At 44.9% G+C, this 23,725-nt stretch overlaps 1 long non-coding RNA gene across 4 annotated transcripts; it reads right to left on the bottom strand.

The window, feature by feature from the left end:
* Nucleotides 1–7,683: 7,683 nt before the first annotated feature.
* Nucleotides 7,684–21,410, bottom strand: LOC102373908. Of its 4 annotated transcripts, none has more exons than XR_001358377.1 (5): nt 21,310–21,410; nt 15,073–15,225; nt 13,512–13,657; nt 8,863–8,939; nt 7,684–8,744 (listed from the first exon to the last, which is right to left on the bottom strand). It is a non-coding gene; the product is annotated as an uncharacterized LOC102373908 (long non-coding RNA). The 4 variants fall into 4 exon arrangements; XR_001358378.1 differs by having other exon boundaries at nt 13,536–13,657; XR_001358379.1 differs by having other exon boundaries at nt 15,073–15,184.
* Nucleotides 21,411–23,725: the final 2,315 nt, after the last annotated feature.

The following is a 23,725-nucleotide window of genomic DNA, read 5'->3' as shown; positions in this document are numbered from 1 at the left end:
CCTGCTGAAATAAGGGATGAACTGAGTATAAGGCACATAAAGGTGTCAGTCTGTCAATGCTGAATAACCCAGCCTGGTTCAGACGTGTCCTGTTAATCTGTGTGTGTATGTGCATATATGTGTTTGACTGATTTGGTGGTTGGAGGAACCCAGCCCCATTGAAACAGAGTTCTGCAAGATAGCTCTACTGGGGGTGAGGACTTGCCAAAGGGAGCAATACAGCTCCATATAGAAACACAAGTAACACAAGAAGCACATTGATAGAATTACAGAGACCCCAGAAATGTACCCCTAATAAATGAGCACACCCCAAAGTGACAAGCAAATCTGGTAACAGCCTTGTTATGATAGATAGCCCGTGTGTTTTCAGGGCCATGAGAAGCTATGTGTGCATCTCCCAAGCTCTTTAGAAATCCAATTAACTCCTGCTGCCCATCTTGACCCCTTATAATGCATATATCTATACCTATAAGCCAATTCCCAGAAAAAGAGACCTTTAAATACCATTTCTAAGCCAACATATCCCCTCCTTGAAGATAGAGCTTCACACTATACTAGTGCATCACCTGGAATGTCTATGTGATTTGTGGGGAGGACTTCCACCAGTCATCCTGGGAAAAGTATAACGGCATTTGTGGTCATGGGCTCCAGTGGGCTGGACGCTGTGATGAACCCTTAACCATTGCTCAAATGTCACCCATACCCCCTCTAACTCGGTCTCTTGCCTCAGCATTCTGTAGCCCGGCAACCAAGTTTTAGCCAATTAGGTTTAAATAGGCCTCCCATACTGGGACCAGGGAATGTATGGCCCGAGATGCCTACCAAATCTTTAACACAGCATTTCAGGTAGCATGTCACTCCACAGTCAGTGTCTTATCTGATTGTCAAGATGACTATTCAGATCAGAAAAAACATTTCATGGTCAGAATCTCTGAGGACCAGACATGTCCTTGGCAACTTTACCCCTCCTGTATACTGGGCAATGCTTTCTTGTTGTATCAGCTGGACACTTGATGCCATTTTAGCACTAGCGGCATCCCTCCATCCTGTAACAGTCTGGAGAAATGCCAAGGGTTAGGACTTTCCCATTCCACCATGGAAATCAGGTATGCTGTCTGCACAGGAAAGCCCTGGTCTTCCTCAGGAGTCCATTATTTTACTCTGTGTTCCCAAACTGCACAAATTCTGGGAATTAATAAAACTATGTTGCATTACTATTTCTACTGTACAAGCTAAAATACATTAATTCTAACACAAACAAAGCAAAAACAAGTGCGGGGGCGGGGGCGGGGGGGGGAGGAGGAAAGGAAACAAAAGGATGACAATAAAACAAACAATCCAGCCTTCTCGATCCTTGGCATGACTGAACTCTGTGAGGTCTTGGATGTGAAGCTCTGCATGATGCACCATTTTTTGTAGCCACTCTGCAGGTATTTTATAGCCTATCGAGAAATTTTGCTTTACACTTCACAATCTAGCACAGTTGACATTACCATTGCTTATAGCAATTGCACTTTACAAACACAGCAAAACACAATTATTACACATAACATAGTCAAGCTTGATTCCTCTCTGTACCCAGCAGACTTCATAATGCTTCAGTGGTGGTTTCATCCTGTAAAACATAAAGACAAAAAGGGAGGGGCTCACCGCTCCCGGTTAGTTTACTCTCAGCTGGTACACTGTGGCTGGCTTTGCTTGGCCTATTGCCAGGCTGGCACTCATCCAAAAATGTCTCCTCTTTTTACTGGCGGCTTTTACAGCAGCGCTCTCCTCTCAAAGTGACAGGTTCAAGGTGTATTTCTGCCACACATCTCTTTCCTTGGCCTTCACCAAGGGTTTTTCTGTCAGGGTATGCTCCCCCTAGCCTTTTTCTGATGAAGGGTAACCACAAGGCAGTGGGAGCTAGGGTTTTAAGGCGCCTTATATTCACCCCTGCCCATTCCTCAGGGTGGTTATTATGCAGCATTTTGCAGAACCTACCCCACTACGGGTAGCTCCATCACACTAACCACACCCAATAGAGTGGCAGTTTCAGGTCATACCCAGGACAAACTCTGCACTCTCCTGCTCTGGTCTTCTTTACTCCTCATGGGCACAGTCTCTCAGTTCTGGGCTTCCAGGCCAGTTGAGACCTCAGGCTCCTGACTCTGGAAGCTTTAACTCTTTTCTCTGTGTCCCTTCTCTGGACTGCCAGATCACTTGGTCTTTTCTCTGTGCCCCTTCTCTGGACTGCCAGATCACTTGGTCTTTTCTCTGTGCCCCTTCTCTGGAATCCAAGTCACTAGCTCTGTCTCATACACCTTTCAGACTGAGTCCCTGGCTTTCCATGGCTCTGTGTCCTTGATGTGTTAGACAACCTTTCTGCCTTGAAGGCTGTGATCTCTTGTTATGGCATACCCCTCTCAATTTTTAGGTTGTGTCCATCCATTGGCCTTGTTGTGTCAGATAGCCCGTGTGTTTTCCAGGCCATGAGAAGCTGTATGTGCATCTCCCAAGCTCTTCAGAAATCCAGTTAACCCCTGCTGCCCATCTTGGCCCCTTATAATGCATATATCTATGCCTATAAGCCAATTCCCCAAAAAAGAGACCTTTAAGTATTGTTTCTAAGCCAACAACATCCTTCTCTTGCCCATCCTAGCTGCACTAAACCAATGGCCTCCTGAGCTTGGTGATGGATCTTTTAGGCACTGCCACAAGATGCAGCTCCTTTCCATTTTAGTGGGCATGATGTTGCATGGTGTTTTCCCAGCCTTTCCAGCAACAGAGGGGGGTGATCACAGGGCTCTCTACAATGGCTGGATCTAGGATTTTGAAAAGTGGATTGCAAATGTTGAAGGGTGTCATCATCTATGAAACATCTCATATTTTTTCCAGTTAAAGGAAAAACTAGAAGCTCTACTTATAGGCTAGGAGGCTAGGGCTGTATTATTTAGTTTAAGAATTAATAAAAAACAAATATAACTTCATTAGAATGAGTTAAAAAGTCAGCTGTGAAATAGGAAATTTGTTACCAGGAGCAGCTAACAGGCAGCAAAACTGCAGAACAAAGGCTAGGTTGACTGGTAGAACATCAAGACCATTGAAAAGAAGAGAGGGTCATTAATGCCTGTTGAATGATGAGTTTAGAAGGGATCAGGTAGATTACAATGAGCCATAAAATCAATAGATTCCCTCAGCACTGCCTGACTAGAAATGCTGGTGCTTCTGCTGCCATGCAGTTGGTTTTAAACTTTAGGTGGAACAGGAATTAGAGGTGGGTATAAATGCAACACTACACCTGGGTATAAGTGCAACAGTATACCCTCCTGACCCCACCCCTGTCCTCTTCAGCATATTTCATTCCTTTCAAGTGCCCAGCTATCAGACATATTTGTTTTAAATCCTACAGATCCATGCTGCATGTTACATATATTATACAATTAACTGGTCAATCACACAATAAATTTAGACCAATTACACATGCAAAAATGACTATCCAGCTCTAAAAAGAGCCAATCAGCTATAAAGTTAATTCTTGAAAATGTGTAACAACTCTACAGTTGGTTTCTATCCAGCTTTAATTTGAACATGTAGCAAGGCCTGCAGACATGTCAACTCTTCTTAGTTAGGAAAGGGAGATCTGGGTTTTAGAAAAATACTTGGTATTCCCCTTACCCACAGTTCTTCCGGAAGTCCTTACCCCAGGATGGTCAGTGAATGGAGTTGAATAATGCATCTTCATATTATTCAGGTGTTGTCAGGTCTGGTTATAATTAGAAATGGGTCAAAACAAGTATCTGTGAACTTTGGTGTCTTCGAAAGCTAAATAAGGATCCATATGTGATGGCACTGCCTCAGTATGAGTTTATTTCTTATTATAGTTTTCTTATATGTTCTAAATTTGCATTTCTGTAGCAATATTGGGGATCTGTGGATAAAAATTGCTATTTTTATTATCAGAGGTGCAGTGAGCTTGTTCAGAACCAGGGACAGGACTGGGGGGTATGTTGACCACTGTAGAGGGAGGGGGAAGTCTTACCTGCTTAGGTTCTCTGCACACTGAAGGCAGCTACTGCTGCTGTAGCAGGGTCAGCTCTGGTGGCAGTAGCTATGTGGTGCAGGCTCCCTGGGAGTTGCACCTGGTGCTATGCTCATTTCCCCCAAGACCAGATATGCAATTGGACACAGGGCTCTGCTTGCTATGGCAGACTCCCTATGGGTCAGGAAGCACCATTACACTCGCCCTACTCACTCCCACTGCCCAGATATACAGAGCAGCCCCTGCCACAACAAAGACTCCTGGGGGAGATATTCTGGTGCCCCCTCATAGTTATCACCTGGGGTTTGTGCCCCACTTGCCCCCCGTACTTATGCTACTGAGTATTATTCCAATTGTATAGATGGGGGAAACTGCAACAGTACATGGAAGAAAATCAGTTGCTTATCTGGAAATTAAGTCTGACTTTCTGATTCCCACACCAGTCAGTTAATTATTACATGACTTATTTGTAGACAAGTAATGCTTAGAAGGCCTCAACTGAGACTGGAGTACATGCACATAAATAAGGTGTAGTTTGTGCTTTGAAGGACTTACATAACAAAAAGCAGGAAAAGGGAAAGACCATTCATCTCCATCTCAGATGAGGGAAATGGAAGCAGAAAGAGATTAAATTACTTGTCTAATGTAGCACATCTGCCAAACAAGAAATTAAATTATTTCTTATTCCAGCTCTCTAGATCATACGTGTGCACCAAATTTTCTTCATGCCTGAGGCACTATTTAAAATGATCAAAGATACTTCATTCCAACAGTACTACTAGTGTACTCAAGTCACAGTTGTGCAGGATGAATTATTTTTAAAACAGAGGCCTGGAGTGAGTTAAGGTGTGTCAAGGAAGTTTTCTAGAAAGCTCTGCTTAGCGGCCACTTTTATTTAATAGAGATTTCAGGAAGTGTCATTGACAAAAGTCTCTGGAGTTTTCATATGAGCTGTGATTTCTTAATTCTCACACAACAGACCTGAAAATTAGTTAAAAAGAAACTGTGTCACTTCTTTCTTGGCAATAGCCCTCCCATTCCATACACACTACTAGACAGACTACTAAACAGATTACTAGAGTATGAAAAGAACTTGTCTCATAACAAAAATCCATAGAATAAAATCGAGGTGTTTAATGAAACAGCATTTCCCCACTTTGAATTTTAAAGCTATGAACATTTATCCTGTCCCATACCACCGTTCTTCCCAAAGCCGCAGAGCCATACAGAAAGCTGAAATAGCATTTTTACTATATTAGATGACACGTTAACTAAAGTTACCTCCTTTGTATTCCTACCCCAGTTCACATTTAGAAATTTTTGTGAAATTAAAAAATGTATTTACTCAGATTTGTATCATGATGAAGAAAGTTGTACATTAAGTGTGTATTCTCAGCCTGATACTAAAAATATCACCTGTACTGGTGTCTATGTTAGCAGAGAACCAACTTCCACAATTTATAATCCAAATATAAAATTGAAAAGTACTTAAGTATTTCCATATGCAAGTGCCCAAGCTTTTTCTTTGCTACAAATATCTGCAGAGAACAGTGGCTCTCAGATAAAAAGCAAAGTTGGCACAGAGGAGTACTGCTATCTATAGCCAAACATGTAAATCCACTGTGCAGAGGCTTGAGCCAAGATGGTAACAAAGGCTGAAAGCTCACCTGGCCTTCTGCTGTACCTGGAATTCTTGAGTGTCCTCCAGCTTGCCTCAGATCCTGACTTTCCCATGGCTAGCTTTGTTCACTGTGACTTAGTTGCATATTGTTAACAAAGAGAACAGGCCCTATTGACAGTCATCATGCCCCTTTCTTGTTGAAAAGACTGACTTTTGGCAAGTTGATTTTGACTTACCATATTGCTTCAGGACTCTTCTGAACCAATTTTGTAGTGGCCAAAGCCAATTTTGTAGTGGCCACTGCCAGCAGACAGAAATAGCATTTTGGGGATTCTCCAAACAGCAGGTGTGGCTGGGTGCGGGTGACTTGTATCACAGAGATCTGACCCCTAACTAGATCAGGCCCAGATCCTATTCCAGTTATTAGGCACCTAAATTCATATACGTGCCCAAGTGCAATCCTATCCTACCCTACTTGAGTTCCTGAAAAACCATTAATGCAAAAGATTTGTGGGGCAGTGGTACACTTTTCCTCTTGACTCCTTTTTGTGAGTGTTTAGACTAAGATGACTATGTTACAAAAGTAGATGTATTAATGAGTTTTTAGGGACTTGAACAGAGTGAGAGGCATGAAGTAGGTGGAACAGAGTATAGCCCTAACTGTGCTCAGTTCTGCTATAGAGAGTATTGAGGCTTGGCCTGGCCAGATTTGTGTCCCTACTAATAAGAAGCTCATTTATGCATGGTATTCCTTTGGTAGGTAAGATCTTGTACATGACTTCTGTATTTTTAGCCTATCCCACTTCAACATTTGTTTTTTCACCAGGCATAAGAAAAAAAAATAAACTATTTGACATTATTATTTGTCTTACTATGACTATTTTGTTTATTTACATATGCAAATACAATTTTTAAAGAAAAACATTAAAGAAAAGGTGAAAACACAGTAATGAGATGCTCTTATTAATCTAAATTACAATGTACAGAAAACTGAGATACTACTCAACAGAAATCCTAGACTACACAGACAAATCAATCCATGTCCTTACACAACTGTGACTCATCCCATTACTCAGTTTCTTTGCTTTTCATTATGTTCTGTAGCTAAGCTATCTTAAATTTCTCTTGGCTGTTTCTAACAGGAGAAGAATACACAATTCTTCTCTAAGCTCAGTATCCTCTACCAGTGGGTTTGTTTTGAACACCATAAACAAATATATAGAATGTCAAGCAGAATAAAGATAAAGGGGTTCCTGCATAAATTAATGTATTCTGATTCAAAAGATTGGCTCAGAAAGGTCAGCTTTGTTTGAGGAAACATTAAGGTTTGCACTGTATAAATCAGGCCTAACCAAAACCAATAACATAGATCTCATGTAGAGCTGGTCAGTCAGTCTGCTTCATTTACTTATTATTTATGTGAAATACTGGGCACTCTACAGAAAAAGAAATAGTCCCTGTCTTGAAGTATTTGCAGTCTTGGGAGCTGATCTCGCAACTGGCAGTGTACAGGCAGACTCTTATATCTGTATACCCCCACAGGATTCAACAGGACTCTGCGTAAGTGGAGCAGCTCACTTGCCTGCTGTCCATTGAATGACTAGAGCCAAAGATTAGCTATGACTGTTACATGAAAAGGGATGAATACAAGAGGGTAAAGAGAGCGAGGGTCACAACACTGAGACAGTGGGATGAAGTTTGCTTACACACGTAGAGGTAGTTAGCCGTGTTAGCTTGAAATCAATCAGATAGCAGGGTTGGTATGTACCTTATAGACCAATTAAATAAGATATCTAGACTAGAGCATAAGCTTTTGTGAACTTGAGCTCAATTCATCAGATGATGTGAAAGGATAAGCAAAAACCAACGTATAAAGTGGAGTGAGCATTTTGAATGCAAAAGGTGAGAAAGGAGGATGGAGAGGAAGGGTGGGGGAGAAAGGCAGTGCTAGGAGAGGCAAACAAGCAAAGAATCCATAGAAGTAGAGGGGCCACAAAAGCTAATCCAGGTAATGGGATAAGAATCCATAGTCCCTGTTTAGACCACACACAATCCAATCTGTGGATGATTTTTTTATGCTATTTCCCATTCAAATTGGTTTAAAAAATTTTGCTGCCTGAAAACAGTGATCCTGAGGTCAGTGATGGAGCATTCTGCCACAGGCCTTCATGTCTTTCTGCAGCCAATGTCAAATCAGCGTTCATTCATTTTTACATGTAGAAATTTCTCCTTCTGTCTGATGTAGACAGCAGCAGTACACTGTATGCAGGTGATGGCATATATGGCATTGGTAGAGTTGCAGGTGAATTACCATGATTTTTTAGGAACTGGTTTAAAGAAACTGTCCAAGTAGAAATGTAAAGATTGAAGTGATGTAGTTCTTGCTGGAGCATATGTTATATTCCTTGTTATTTGATCCAGTGATTATGTGGTGTGTATTAATGTGAAGGCATAGCTGGCATTTGGGTCCATCGCAAGGCCTGGTGCCTTGGTGATGATGGGAGTTAGTTAGTCTGTGGCCTGATAGACATGGTTTGAAGTTGGGTGTACTGTCTGTAAACTAGGATAGGTTTGTCCCCCATGGCTACCTTGAGAAAGTCATCCTTTTCCAGGAAGCGTTGGATGTCATTAGTGATTAAGGTGTTCAAGCTTGGGGCTGTAGATGACAACCAAAGGTATTCTGTTGTCCTTGTCCCAGGGATTTTTTTTGTAGCAGGTTAGAGTGATGTCTGAGTTTGTCTTTGTTGATTTGAATAGATACAGTTCTGGAATTGTATTGTAATTGTAGGAATCCCTGCTCCAGATCCTTGAAGTGTACATCCTAATCAGTGGGATCAGAGCAGATCCGGTTGTAACATAGAGCTTAACTGTAAACGATGGATCTAACGGTGTCCTTAGGTTGAAAGCCAGGGACGTGAAGGTACCTTTGGTGGTTGGTTGGTTTCTGATACAACATGATGGCAGTATGAACATTGCAAACCTTCACTGTAGTGTCTAAGAAATTAATTTGATGGGTGAAATATTCCAGAGTTAGTGTAAGGGAGGAGTGGATGTTGTTAAAGTCCTGGTGAGGTTTCTTTAGAGATTCCTTCCCATGTGTTCCTGTTATGAAGAAGTTGTTTTTCATAGTGTAGAAGCAAGTTTTCAGTCTCAAAATGGCACATTTTAAAGTTATTATAAATGCAAACAAAATATGTTTGCAATCTTCATTCCCCCTTACCATTAGTTTGCATGTGGAAATGTGGTACAGAAGCTAAATGCGTTATCCTCACTTACAGTGGTAAGGATACAGTGGTCCTGTATAGAAATAAAAAAATTAAATAAATGCTCTAACCCACAGAAATACCCAGGAACTGGAACAGTTTAATTATACGGCCTAGTATAGTAGGTACCAATTAAAGCATAATATAGTAGGTCTCCATTAAAAGCTTCTCTAAAGTGCAAATTAAAACCTCCTAGGGAATTTTTATTGTAATAGTCATAGAAATAAAACATTAGAACAACTAATAGCCATAATACCCACCCAACAACTACCATGTACCTGTAGACTCCCTAGTCAAACAGGAGTAAATAAAAATTACCTTGATTTTTAGGAACTGGTTTAAAGAAACTGTCAAAGTAGAAATGCCAAGATTTAAGTGATATAGTCCTTGCTGGAGCATATGTTAATACAACCACTGATCTGTGTATATAGAAATCATACAGAGGCTTGTTAATAGCATGAACCAAAGTCGGCCTCAATAACAGGATGAGTGATAGACACTGGTGAACAGAAAGCAGACCATGCATGATGTAAGTGGAAATACTTGGAAAGTTAGGAATATTCATTTTAGGGCATCTCAGAAGGGCAATGTATGGAAAACAATGGATAAGATGTGTACAAGACACCAAAACAGAGAACAGAGTGAGCTGGTAAACAGGTCGTCCCCTCTGATGGGAAAGCTATAATGTCTGGTTAAAACTGGATGTGGATGATGTCACCTAAAGATGTTTTAGCATTTGGTAAGAAGTAGGGTGTATATGCTATAGACATGAAATTGTTTAGATCGATGCATAATAAAAGGCTGGGAACCCTAGATACTTTGCACTGAGCTAGGGGCTGTGTTTTATACTGGAGCCGTGTTTGCAGATAACCTGCTTAACACCATGTGTGAATGGGGCATGACAGTTAGTGCCTAGGCTTGTTCATGAGCAATAAACCCTCTGTTGCTAAGACCCAAAGTCTTTGGTTTCATTATTATAACTAACAAGGTTGTTATGAGTATTTGTAATATAATATCATGAGTGATATCCTGACAACATGCACACAGCTCATCCAAACTGAGAGAGCCTGTTCTGACCAGTACTACTTCACCCTTCACCGCACCTAACTGGCAATCAGCAGTAAGGAAAAAAAGCAAGTGCACCATTTCCCTTTAATGTGTCCTTTCTACTGGAGGGTATTTTCTTTATAGATCCTATAACAGGGAGCCAGAGGGTCCCTGTTACTTTAAGGGGAAAAGCAGCAGCAGAGAGTTCCTCAGGTGGAGGGAAATACTGCCCTTAATGCAGTAGGCTGCAGGGGAGTAGGCAACCAGAGGCCAAAGACTACAAGCAGCTATTGCAGGGGCAGGCAATTATTTCAGGTGGAGGGCTGCTTACCCAGTTTTGGCAGGCTGTTGAGGGCCATATGGGTAGCCCCACCACTTGATAGGTGCTCCGCCCCTTGACTGGTGCCCCGCCCCCTGGTTACCATCTTGGGACCAATGTCCCAATGTTTTGGGACCAATGATCCAGGGCCAGCACTGGTGGGGCCCAAAGCAGGGCACAGGCTGGCAGGGGTCTGTGGAGCCAGGCTGAGCTGCACCAGCAGGGAGAGGGGGGAGCTGGCCCCACTCCATAGAGCCCCTGCCGGCTGGGACCCCGCGCTCCTGCCACCCTGCTCTGTGCCCCACTGGCACTGGCCCTGGGACACTGGTGCGGTCCCTGTGTTCCCGCTGGCTCCCACGCCCACTCACACCCAGTGCCCCCCAGCCCTGCAACACAGGTAGGGGGCAGTGCACAGTCCCAACCCCATGCTCGTTGGCAAGGAAGAAGCTGGTGCTGAGTGCAGGGAAAAGCAGCCCCTTGCCCACCCCGTGGCTAGCACTCCCTGCTGCAGGCACTCACAGCCCATGTGGGGCTGTCCTGAGCAGGCGCAGGCAGCCCCATGCAGGCTGCAAGCAGGTACAGCACAGGGCGCTGGCCATGGGGTAAGTGAGGGGCCGCTTTTCCCCATGCTCAGCACCAGCTTGTAACCCGCCCCGCTGCCAGCCTGGACTTCAAGCTGGCTCTGGGCTTGCCCATCAGCAGTAGCAGCTCTGGCCCCCACTGCTTACCGTGCCGGGCAATGTTGGCTGCTGCTGCCCACCTGGAGCTCGTGCACTGGGCAGTGCACAGGCGACAGTGGCAAACACTGCCCAGTGTGGCAAGTGGGGGGGCTGCAGCTGCTGTAACCACACACAGCACTGACAGGCAAGGGCTGGAGCCGGTGTGGGGCCCAGGCTGGCTGCGGGGGGGCCAGGTTACAAGGTGGTGCTGAGTGTAGGCGGGGTGGTGAAAGTGACCTCACGCCCACCCTGTGCCCAGCGCCCCATGCTGCAGCCACTTGCAGCCCACCTGGGGCTGCCTGTGCCTGCTCCGGACAGCCCCGCATGGGCTGAGAGTGGGTGCAACGCACCTGCCATGGGGCAGGCAAGGGGCCACTTTCCTCTGCATCGGGAAGGAGCCTGGGGAAAAGCTGAGCATGGGGAAAAGTGGTCCCTACCCTGCCCTATGACTGCTGCTCCCTGCTGCCCATGGGGCTGTCTGGAGCAGGCACAAGCAGCCCCATGTGGGCTGTGAGTGGCTGCAGCGCGGGGTGCTGGCCACGGAGCAGGCAAGGGGCCGCTTTCCCCCCACCCATGCTCAGCTTTTCCCCGGGCTCCTCCCCTGCCCTTTCCCCCATTTCCACCTTACTTGAGGTCCTGGCACCATTGGGGCAGCCATGTGATCCCAGGCCAGAAGCCCCTGCTAGGGCTTCCAGCTGTGGGGGCAGGACCAGGCAGGCCCTGCTGTTGTGGGATCCCACCATGCTTCCCCTGGGTCCTACTGCCTTTGGTTCCTCTATTAATTTTCTAAATTTTTTAGGGGCCCCACGGGTTGGATAGAATGGCCTCATGGGCCAGATCTGGCCCACGGGCCATATTTTGCCCACCCCTGACCTATTGCAATGTTAGCCTCTTTGCAGTAAGACAATAGGGCAGAGCCCTGCTTGGGCAGCAAGAGCACTGCTAAAACAGTCAAAGCAGCAGTGGCAAGCTGCCCTGGCTCTAATTGTAAACCTCTGTGGGTGGCTGGAGAGCCACCTGACCAGAAGGGGCAGGGCTTGGGAGGCATATAAACCCAGGGCCAGAGCCTGGGCAGGCAGCCTGGCCCTAGATACCACAGGGGGAAGAGCTCTGTAGCAAGACAGTTTTGGCTGAGCTAATGTCTGAGATCCTGCTCCACTTGGGAACTGAAACTAAGGGGCTGAGGCCTTGTACGGAGTAGGGACCCAGGATGAGGGGGATTTTGTTATACAACCAGTGGGCTTAGAGTTTTGTTACAGCCAGGGGGATTATATTTTGGTTTGTGGTTTATGCTGGTGGACTGAATGTGTCTAGAGAGGGAGGAAGGAGATCACATAATGTCAGAAGGGCATATAGTGTTTTGATCTCTGCCAGGGGCTGGGCTTACAATGCAGGCATGTGGTATTGCCTTGGAGGTGAGGTACCCCATGTAAGTGATGACTAGTGACATCTGAGAGACATGGGGTTCAGAGCCCACTAAACTAGCCATTAAAGGAATTAGCATGAGAGTGAAGACAGGCTGGGAGTGCCCTACCTGATGCTTGTGGGCAGGGTGGGGACCAGTGGGGTTTGGGAGGAATCTATAGACTAAGAGGAGACAGTCATTCTGGGACCCTGGGGGCAACCTCTCTTTTTTCCAATAAAATATTAACAGCACCTTGAGGTAGGCAAGGGAGCAAAAGCTCAGAGAACAAGTTGCGAGGTTACCAGAGGGCATCACGGCCACCTCACGATGTGGTCCTGCTACAGACCCATTTATTAACTATTAAATACAGATGCCAGTGGATCAAGTTCCAAGTTGAATCAGGAACTCTACCAGGTTCAAGGTTCCCCCATCTTTGAAAAAGGTGTCCTATCCTGAAGAAAAAAAAATAAGGCTGTTATCCAAAAGCAGCTGAGGGGATATCTGCTGGAGCACTTTCTAGAGGTCATCTTTGAGCATGTGAGGCACACTTCTGTTCCGGCTCTGTGTGCTTCAGAGGACAGAATCCTTAAGGGATAGAGACCAGGACCTCGTTGTGCTGCTCTGCTCAGAACCATCCCTCTTCTCCTCCACTAGTGATGCTCCAGCATTCAAGATGCTTGCTTGCAGCCCTACCATGTCTGACAGGATGTTTCCTTGGCAAGACCTACCCTCCTCTCCATCTATCTCACCCAGAGACATGCCTACACACACAGATCTAGCACAGGGGTCTATCTGGCTTCAGCCTCAGCAGAGTGACATCTCTCTGTATTCTACAACAGCAGCTCTCTTTACACTGCTGTATGGTTACAAGCCATAAAACAGTCATTACCTCTATTTATCACAGGAAAGGGCATTTTTTCCCCAGGAGCACCTCTTTCTTTTGGTTCATGCTATTGGGTGTGTCGAGGAAACTGGTGGTTAATAAACCCATCCCTTAATGTCCTGTTTCCTGTTTAATCTTGTGGCCAGGGGCAAAGAAGGCTGAAAATTCACATGGAGCTAAGAGTCATTCTGGGGACAAACAGACAGGCTCTGAAAGGGACAATTTGTACTTACTAGAGTTTGTTTCCTAGTCCTTACCACTGTTCACTTGCAGGGACTGCACCTGGCGTTGGCTGTCTCAGTTCCCAAGAAGCAACTGGCTGTAAAAATGTACACATCTGGGTTGGAGTTCCCATCTTGGTTCTTGCCTTCCTCCTAATCTGAAATAGTGTTTTCCATAGGAGAGACCACTCATGATCCTCATTTCTTGGGTGTCCCATAGGTTCTCTTGCATCCTCCTCCCTCTCCCCCACTGGAACTGGAGGGGTCTGAAGGGACGAGAGCAGTGGTTCCCAAACTGCAGCTCATGACCCCAAATGGCGCCACATCAGCAGATGGGGTCACAATAAACGTGCCCCCTGAGATTTCTGTGCCCACAGCAGGATGCAGGGCTGCAGCTGGGTGGACTAGCTCCAGGCAAGAGCTGCCTCTGTGGCCCAGCAGGTAGGACCCATTGTGGGAGGGAATGCCGCACCACCATGGCCACCACGGTAAGGCATAGCAATGGTGGCAGTGCAGAGTTGTGTCCACGCTGCTGCCAGCAGGGGACGCCTCAGCTTAGCAGCTATGGTGGCGTGACATGGCATGGTGCTCCTGCCCTCCCATGTCAGGTCCTGCCCACTGGGCTGTGGAGCCCCTGGGGGGAGGGTAACAGGGCAGGGAGCCCAAGCCTACAACGGAAAGCCTGCATCCTCCTCCCCAACATGGGCTCCACTCCAGCAGTGCTGCCCACAGGGGAGGGGACCAGGTGGGGTGGTAGAAGCCAGGATCTGCACTCCGCTCTGGACACAGCAGCCACTGCTTTCCATGGGTGGCAGCCAGGGCTTGGGTGTTGCTGGTGGGGCCAGGGGGCTATGGGCCCATGCTGAGGAAATGGGGTCATAAATGGGGTCACACTGAGGAAAAGTTTGGGAAGCACTGGACTAAAGGCTGAGGAGCTGGAATTCCAGTTCCAGTGGCAAATGCCTTGTGGTGGGATCATAGGATCATACTGCTGCACAGGGGCCTCATCCCAGCAGGGCAGGGAACTGGGGGCTATAGCAGGGCCCCAGGAACACCCTAAGTACTGGAAATGGCTGGGGCACCAGGAACTACCCAAGTACCAGGAGCCCCAATACTGTAGATGGTACTGACACTGCTGTTCCTGGCATTCAGGGGTGGATGACAGAGGCAGTCTGGGGGACAGAGGGGTCTACCTGGCTCCAGCACTAGCAGGGTGACATCTCTCTGCACCTTATGACATACAAACCAGTGGTCCATAAGAATGCTCTCAGAAACAGCATTAGTGTACTACCAATTTTCTCAGAACAAGCCATGTACTTTGGAATGAGAAAGTACTTGCAAATTACTATAAATTAGGGCAGATGAAAAGAACAGGGTAAAATTAGCGTTCACAAAGTGAGTATAAAAAAAGTGTTATATTTTGTTCATACTCACAATGGAGAAAGAAAATTAGGAAATTCAGGCAAAATACGTTTTAAAAACGGCCCCATCTGCATCCGTTTCTAACATGGTTAGAAACTGATTCAGACTGATTTAGCTTTACATTAAAAAAAAAACAAAACAGTGTTCTTACCTGGGTTGACATCTACATAGCATCCTCTTTCTGACCTCTACTTATAAGTATTTGTGAGCATGGGCAGAACCAGGATTTGAAGAAGGGAGCGCAGATGGTCTGGTGCGTTGTCCTATATAACACAGCACATATTTTTCTCCAGGTAAAAAGAAGCTAGAAGAGTTCAGAAGGCACTAGGTAGATTTTAACAAGTCATGAATTCAGGTAATGCTCTCATTGCTGCCCAAACAGAAGTGGTGCTGCCACTGCTGTGCAGTTCGTTTTAAACTTTGAGTGGAGCAGGAATCAAAGCGGGGTGCAAGTACACCAGTGCAACCCCCTGGATCCACCCTTGGTTGTGACAGGTTAAACTGTATTTAAAATAAGTTAGTTTCTAGTGGTCCTACATTATAACTCACAACTATGCATGTGGTTAACAGAGTGAAGGGCTTTTTAGAAGTTGTTTTTTTAAAAAATTGTGACTAGTTATTTTTTCCTATCATTTATGCCACAGTGAATAAACATCATCCAATAACATTTTACGACTGCCAGAATTCAAGATGGATTTAAAGATCATTAATTTCCATCATAGAGCAAACATCAAGGCATTTTTGAGATTTTTTTTATCATGCAGAGATGATGTTAGAAACTTCTAGACTTGGCATGATAAAGCAGCCTTCTCTGTGACTTCTGAATGCTACAGTTGAATACACATGTAATTAGGCAAGTTCTCAAATTCCAGCATTTCACAGTGAAGGATAAAGATAGGAGAGGATTCACCTGTTTTTAATTGTCTTCTGTTCTTTGAGAAGTAGTTGAGATGTGTGCAGGCCTCTTTATCTGTCCCTACTCTTGGGGTTCATCGTTCATGGGTGGCCTGATGGCAATCAGTAGGATGGCTTTTCTGAGTAAAGTTACTAGTGTGACTGAGTTGCAGAATGGAGTCCAGTGATTCAGAAACCTGTCTACATGCTTTATAGACGCTTGCTACTTTTGGAGCACCACTGTGTAATGGGTTTTAAAACACTCCAGATTTGAAAATCCATCTTGTTAAAATGTTTTACTCCATTGGTTTTGAAACACAAGCTCTTCCCCATAGAAATGTTTGTCTGAGAAAGTGATGCCTGGAACTTCATGAAGTTCACTTTGCTGTTGCCTTCCCTTGTTCCCTGGCTAGGATGACATTTAACTCTGTATCGCATGTAACCTAGTTGCGTTCCCAACCTGACCCCCATCCTTCTATTGTTAGTCCCTCGCCTGGGCGTTATGTATTTCCCTACCGGCTTTGTCATCTTTTTTTTTGGATTTACCATCTTTACCATTTCCTGAAGATACAGCTTGTAAATCCTACTGAGCTCTATGCTGTATTTCAGAGATCCAGCTTCTTTACCATTCTTCCTGCATTCCTACCCCCAGTAGCAGCACCTTTTAGAAAAGCCCAACTATGCTGCATTTATTATCAGTCTCAAAAAGGTTTTTTTTTTTTTTTTTTTTATCATGGGTGAGTTTTAATCAGCAGTTATTTTATATTTCCATCTAGATCATGGATGAGAATGTCAAACATCATCAGGTCCAGTACCAGTCCTTGCAGAATCTCCCCATTGATGATGATTATTTTGAGATGTGTCGTTCGGCCAGTTCTTAATCAATGCAATACTGATCTTGCCCAAGTCTCATTTGTAAACAGTATTGTCATAGGGAGCTCAGTGAAATGCCTTACAAAATATCTCATTTTATTCTACCCTCACAGTTATCACTAATCAGCCAAACTGCTGATCTTCTCAAGGAATGAAATCAGATTTGTTGGACAAAACCCACTTTTCATGAAACATTGATTGGCATTAATTATATCTGCATTCTTTTAATCACTATTTATTGAATCCCATATCAGTCTTCACATTATTTTTGTCCAGCCTTGCTGTGAGACTTACTGGTACATAACTATACGGATGACACTGCATTCCTTTTTTGAAAATTGATAGTACTGTAGTGGGCCAGTAGGGGGTGCTCCTGTACTGATCCACCCACCTCACTGTGCCCGAACACCTTCCAGGCTCCGACTGCCTCCCTGGGCGTGCCTCATGTCCGGCCAACCCCCTTTCTGGAGCACACCCGCTAGCCTGGGGGTAGAGCTGCCATCACCCAGGGACGGGCTTGATTCTGGCTCTGCATACCTTGGGAAACACAGGCCTAGTAGCCCTTGAGGGTACTTGACTCACTTCAAGAACCTGGGGTGCTTCCCTCAGTCAGAATCACAAGTAGTGGTCTCCCTTAGTCAGCTAAACCAAGGGGATCCCAAGGCATAATCTAGACCCACTCCCAATAAGTCTCCCATGCTAGGTACAAAGGAGAACTTTATTGGTTACAAGGAGTAGGGTTGGAATAGGGTACAGAGTTGAGTAGTATCAGAGAAATTCCACAGAGCAAACAGGGTGCCTGGAGTAGCCTTTGATCACACATCTGAGTTTCTGCAAGCTATATATCTAGCGAGATATCAGGTAGCTTATTCATAAGTATCATCCAGAGGCAGGTGGAGGTTCCCTCTGGAGGCAGGCAGCTCCTTGATCATGAGTTTTGAGAGAGAGAACAAGTTCCAGATGGTCCAGATCCTCTCTCTCTCTCTCTCTGAGTTTTCATCATGGTTACTGCCCCTTGCTCCTGGGCAGTCCTTAACTTATATAGCCCTTATGACCTCATTTACCTGGCCCAATGGAGGCCAGCACCTGTTGGCAGTCAGCCAGCCAATTTGAAATGCATCACTGGTTGTTGGGCAGACTGGCAGTCTCCAGCCCACCAGGAAGCCCAAGCCTCTCACCCAGGTATGTGATGCCAGTCACGTAGGCAGAGGGAGCAGGTTTCCCCCCTCCCTCAGGAATGTATCCAGCTCAGGTTACCTAAAGAGATAGGGTAAGGCGTGTACCCTCTGCAGGGCCTATACTAACCAAATTGTCACAGAGCAGAGTTTTTGGGGAGAAACAGAGGTGGCCTTCTGCCACAAGTACATTAGCACTTTTCCAATGTTCTGGAATATTCAAGTATTGCCATTTTATTAGAAATGAACAAGAATAGGCTAAAGATTTCCTTTGCCAGCTCTAGAGACTTTGGGAAAAAAAAAGTTACCTGGGTCTATCTAGATGCATGTTAACATTCTTCTTGGTCAGTAAGGAACTGAAAAGTATTCCTTTATTCTCATGTGATGTAAGTAGATCTTCTAGATATTACCAAAACCAGAAAAGTATTTGCTGTATGCATGTCCATAGTGCCTTTTCTGCATCATCAATTTTACCATCCCCTTTCTAGTAAGGACCCTATAGTTTTGCTTGAATTTCTGTTCCTAATACTTTTTTAAAACTCCATCATGCTGTCCTTAGTCTTGACAGAAATGCCTTTAGATCCCCCTATCCATTTTCTATACTTTGTAACTTCTTTATATATAATTGTTTCTCCCATTTATTATGCAACTCTTCTGCTGGGCATTGGTTGGCAGCAAGAAGGGTCAGGTTCACATTTTGGGGTACACCATAGATTATACCACTGGCCCGAGAAATCTGGGAACACAAAATTTGCTGGGGCGTCCTATATACCTACCCTTCAGCAATGGGCTGGAGAGGGGGGTCCCACACCAGAGAGGCCTATAAGCTGCTCCTTGGGTTCACCGTGCCATGAGGAGATGCTCGAGAGAGTGTGGTCCTTCTGCATTGCAAGGGGCTTTCTTGCTCCTGGAGAAATGGTAGAGTGCAGATCTTTGCTCCCAGGGAGAGGCCATGTGTGTGTGTGGGGGGGGGGGGGGGGGAGAAACTGTGGCTCCAGCCAGCATGCATGCACCCCAAATTCAGCTGGATTATATGGCCTGCTAAAATGAAAACTGCAGGACAAACTCAAAAGGCAGCCAGGTTGATTACTGGCTGAAGCTGGCCCAACCACACAGCTTGACTGCAGCAACAGACCATCAAAAGAAATAAAAGGGAAAATAAAGGGGAAAAGCCAGGCCTACCCTGTAGGCCTGGGCTGTAGGTAGTTTGGGTCACACTGCTCCACTGGGAACAGAAAGTTGCAAACTTCAACCCAGGCCCAAAACTGGCAGGGTTAGAAACTCCTGGGTTTCAACTCTGTTTAAAATTGCCAGATCTATTTCCTGGTCAGTCAACCCAAGGAAACAATACCTTCCTCCCTGGTAATCACTTAAAACCTCAGAAGAGGGGGAAGAAAAGGAAGAGAGAGGAGTTCCCAGGCACTGGGACAATTCTCCCTCTGTCTCTCTCTTCTACCTGAGGTTCCCTTTTTGCTGTCTGCAAATTTCTTCTCCCTTGGAGAAGACTTTACTCTTCAGCAGCCCCGAGGATCTCCACTTTAAACCAGCTTAGCTCACTTTACATCCCCCTGCATGACATCATCCTGGCCTTGTCCAAATCAGTGAGTACCACACTCCAGCCTCTCTCTTAACCAGTCTGCCTGAAAAGCCTTTGCCCTCCCTTGGCCAATCAGGCCAGAGGATTTTACATATTTTGCCCATATACAAGGCCCCAACTTTCCATGAGCAGAGCACATGGCCAGAACAACAGGGGTCATCTTGCCCACACACACTATACAACAACCAAAAGCACACACTTTGCCATACACAGCCTCAAGTGTGCGTGGGTGTTAAAATTAAATATACTTTATTTCTAATTGTTGCCTTCATTTAACAAGGGGAAAATGGTGGACTTTTAATTAGCATTGTCCTCTTTCTCAATTGTAAGATTGTAGCTTTGGGGCTAAAAAGCTTCCCTGTAAGACCTCTTAATAGTCATTCAGTTTTGCGCATGCTTTCTCTCAGCATTGGGAGCTTAATTCACCTTTCTCCGTCATAATAATATACAAAATAGAATTAACTTGTGCTAACTGAAGAAAAAAAAAAACAAAACAAAACAAAAAAACAAACAAACACCACACACTTTTCTGTAAGTAAATCTAGTGATCTATTTTTTAGAAAATAATGATGTTTTATTACTAGCCACATGGGACCTCCAGCATACATCTCCCACCATGAAGTTTTTCCAGCACAATTTTCCCCTAAGTATTACAATCAGCTATTGAAGGAGTCATTTGTCTTGTTCTCTAGTTTCATATAGTGTCCTAAATCTTTCACTTGTATCCTCTCCTGGGCTTTATTAGCTGTGCATGCAGGAGCTAGTAGACCCGAGTTAGAAGTAACTCAAAAATGAATAACTGTGCTCTGAAGAGTGCTGCCCTCCACCTGCTTTTCCCCCCCAACTCTATCTTTCCTAAATAGGTTACAGGCATATTTCCAATGTTCCAGTCATTTGGATTGTCCCACTAGGTATTAATAAGCCAGCCACCAGAATTTCAAGAAATTTCCATATATTTTTGCTTTTTTACACAGACTTCTAGCATTATCAATAAGTTATAGGAAAAAAAAATATTCCTATTATTTGCCAAAGTGGTTCAATTTGCTTATGACATGCTGAATAAGTGCTTGTACTGTCCTGACCTTCTTAATGTGCTCCTTCTGAATTGCTAGTCAAGCATCCACCTGGCTAAATCAAACCTAATATCAAAGCAAGAAGCTTGTATGTAGCAGGTCACCCTCCCCTGCGCCATCTTCCCTGGTAATCCGTGCCTTACGTGGGGCGCCCTTGGAGTCTTCTTTGGAGTTCTTATGTCCCACCCTATACTCGTCTGCCACATCTTGATGGGAATTATTATGATGATGATGTTCTTGCGAGTGGGAGACTGCCGATTGTATTGTGTATGTTGGGGCCTTTCACCTACATGGGCCTGACCCCTGTTTTGCTCTAGCTAGGCCTCCCCGTCTAAGTCCACTAAACAGGGTTTGACTCCAAGGCTCTAGCCTTTTCTAGTATCTTGAGGCTTGTGGCCTCCTTTCTTTGCTCTTACCTGGAGCCCATCCCCCCTGGCCCAGAGGGCTGGGTGCCAGCCCCACAACCAGGGGGTCACAAGTTCAAAACCAGAGAATGACCCTGAACTTATACCCTTTCAGTCCAGAAAAAGGGAAACCAAAATAAAATTGCACCGCAGGTGTACCAGACCTCCCCAGCCTTTTTAAGATCACAACCTCACTGGCACCAGGGTCCCCACTCCATAGTGGTTCCATAAAATGAAGCCTCCTCCAGTCATAATAATCATAATGATTTGATCATTAATCAAAAAGAAAAAGAAAAAAAAACAAACAGTCCCATACATGGGTAATAACTGCCACCAGCTAATGTGATAAAGAAAAGCAGCATGTCAGCTTACAGTCACATGGTCCATGCTTCAGCTCACGTCCTTGCTATGATGTGGCTGCTGTCTCTCCAGACTTCTGTAGTTCCCAGCTTCTCCATGGAGCTCCCTGAGGTACTTCTTCCCCCTTCTCACTGCTGCTCTGCCCAGGGTTTTTATAGTCCTGCCCTTTCTGGTCAGCTGACTAGCTGGCCAGACTCAGCATTTAACCCCTTCTTTACCAGCACTCTGTGCCCAGAAAGTTCTGGCCTTAAAGGGGTGGATGTGCCTTCTGGTGACAGGGCTAGGGTCCCCTGTTACATTGTCTCTCTGGAAATGTTGGCCATCTCTATTGAGCCCACTCTGATTGGAATCTGGCCCAAAGTTTCAGAAAACCAAGACCTTTAGCTTTGTAACTTTGATAAAGCCAATGCTAACCTCTAGCATTTCCAGTCTTCTCTCCCTTGCAGGTATGAAACAATCACTTGGACTTTCCTTTTCAGCTCTCTTCCAAGATCCCCGGAGTCTTCTGTAATTTTTGTAATCATTGCATGATGCCCTGTCATTACCAATGGAGAGTGGCCACATATTCTTGATAATCTTACCTAATCTGCAGCTACATATTGTGTTTTCACTCCACAGAAGCAGCACACAGTCCTTGTGTTCTTTGCTGAATTTGTTTTTTGTGAACTGCTTGATACAGAATTGCCATTGATTACTTACTATGTTAGGATGGCTGAATAACCTCTCCTTTGGTACCTGTTTTCTTTATACTGCAAGGTATATATTGTGTAGACCCCTGTAACTTTCTATGACCTTTCTCCAGAGATAGGATCTTTGGTAGCTGATTGGTGGCTCAGATGATAACGACTCAACACTTCTAGCTAATGGTTCTCTTTGTCTTGTACCTTGCAGCATACCTAGCTCATACAGGACTAACTCAACAGGTGCATGAATGTGTACCATTACAGGTCATGATTTCTCCCTTACTGAGTATCTCTCTCTCATGAATTCTTTACTTAGTTCAAAATGATAACAAAGTATTAATTACTGATGCTGACTGAAGACAAAGTTTAATTAGACAAAGTTTGCTTAATCCTTAAAATTTCCAGTGTCACATCAGGAAATGTAGACAGGCATATAAGATTAAAAGGTACCAGTGCTAGAGCTTCCTGTTCTAAAAGAAGAGATTGACATCTTCAATTATTTTGTATCATTGTACTCTTCCTCCCCTTCTGAGAAGAGATTGATTAAGCCACTAATGCTATTTTTCTGCTTATGGGAATAGAAGGAAGTTTTGGCTTCTCTCCACCAAAGCCTGATTACCTCCAAGGATGCCTTCTAGGATCCCTTTCTGCCAGAAAAAAAGATTGATGATTTAAATAGGGTGTCTAATTTTTCATCCATTGCACTGTTCCTCTATAGCAAACTATAAATTCTGTTAGAACCCTACTGACATCACATTTTATTTGGCAGCTGATCTTGAAATCCATTATACATTAAGGAAGTAACACTTATAACCATGCATTGCTTTATTAACAGAGTTTTGCCTCTCAAGTCATATAATTTAGAAAGCATATTATTAAATTTCCAATATTAAACATTTTGGAAGCAAGGTTCACCTAGTCCTGGACATAACATTTCCTTTTGATATCCTGAAGGAGGTTTGATAATGTTGTCAAATAACCTTGGGAATCATGACATTTTGAGATTTGACTTGCACAAGACCAAAGTAGTGGATCACCAGAAAAATAATGAACTTTGCTGATGGTTTCAGAAGGGGCATTACAGAGAGGCACATGAAAGAAATCACAGACTGTTTTAGGGAAAAGAGGTCAATGTTTGTACTATTAGCAGATCAGAGAAGAAATGTTCAGTGGTGGGGAACCCAAGAGGAGAACAATAGGACCTTGTCCTAGGACCTGGACAGGTTATAGGTGTGGGCTAACAAAAATAGGATGTGTTTCAATACTGACAAGTGCAGGGTGCTGCACTTGGGCAGTAGGAACCACCAGCACACTTATAAGCTGGGAAACTCCCTTCTCAAGAGCATGGTGACAGAAAGAGATCTTGGAGTCACTACTGACTCCAAGATGAACATGGGCTGACAATGCGAGGTCACGGTCAGTAGGGCTAACCGTACCTTGTCATGAATCCACAGATGCATCTCAGGCAGGGCCAAGGAGGTGATCCTCCTCCTCTATGCAACACTGGTCAGGCCTCAGCTGGAGTACTGTGTTCAGTTCTGGGCACCGCACTTAAGGAGGGACAGCATTGAGAGGGTCCAGAAGAGAGCCACCTGCATGATCTGGGGACAGCAGGGCAGACCCTATGAAGAGAGGCTATGGGACCTTAACCTGTTCAGCCTTCGCAAGAGAAGTCTGAGAGGGGACCTGGTGTCCATCTATAAACTCACCAGGGGGGACCAGCAGGGTTTGGGAGAGACCCTGTT

This window comes from Alligator sinensis, unplaced genomic scaffold, assembly GCF_000455745.1.
Source record: "Alligator sinensis unplaced genomic scaffold, ASM45574v1 scaffold191_1, whole genome shotgun sequence".
Lineage (NCBI taxonomy): Eukaryota > Metazoa > Chordata > Crocodylia > Alligatoridae > Alligator > Alligator sinensis.
This window is presented reverse-complemented; position numbering and strand designations above follow the sequence as displayed.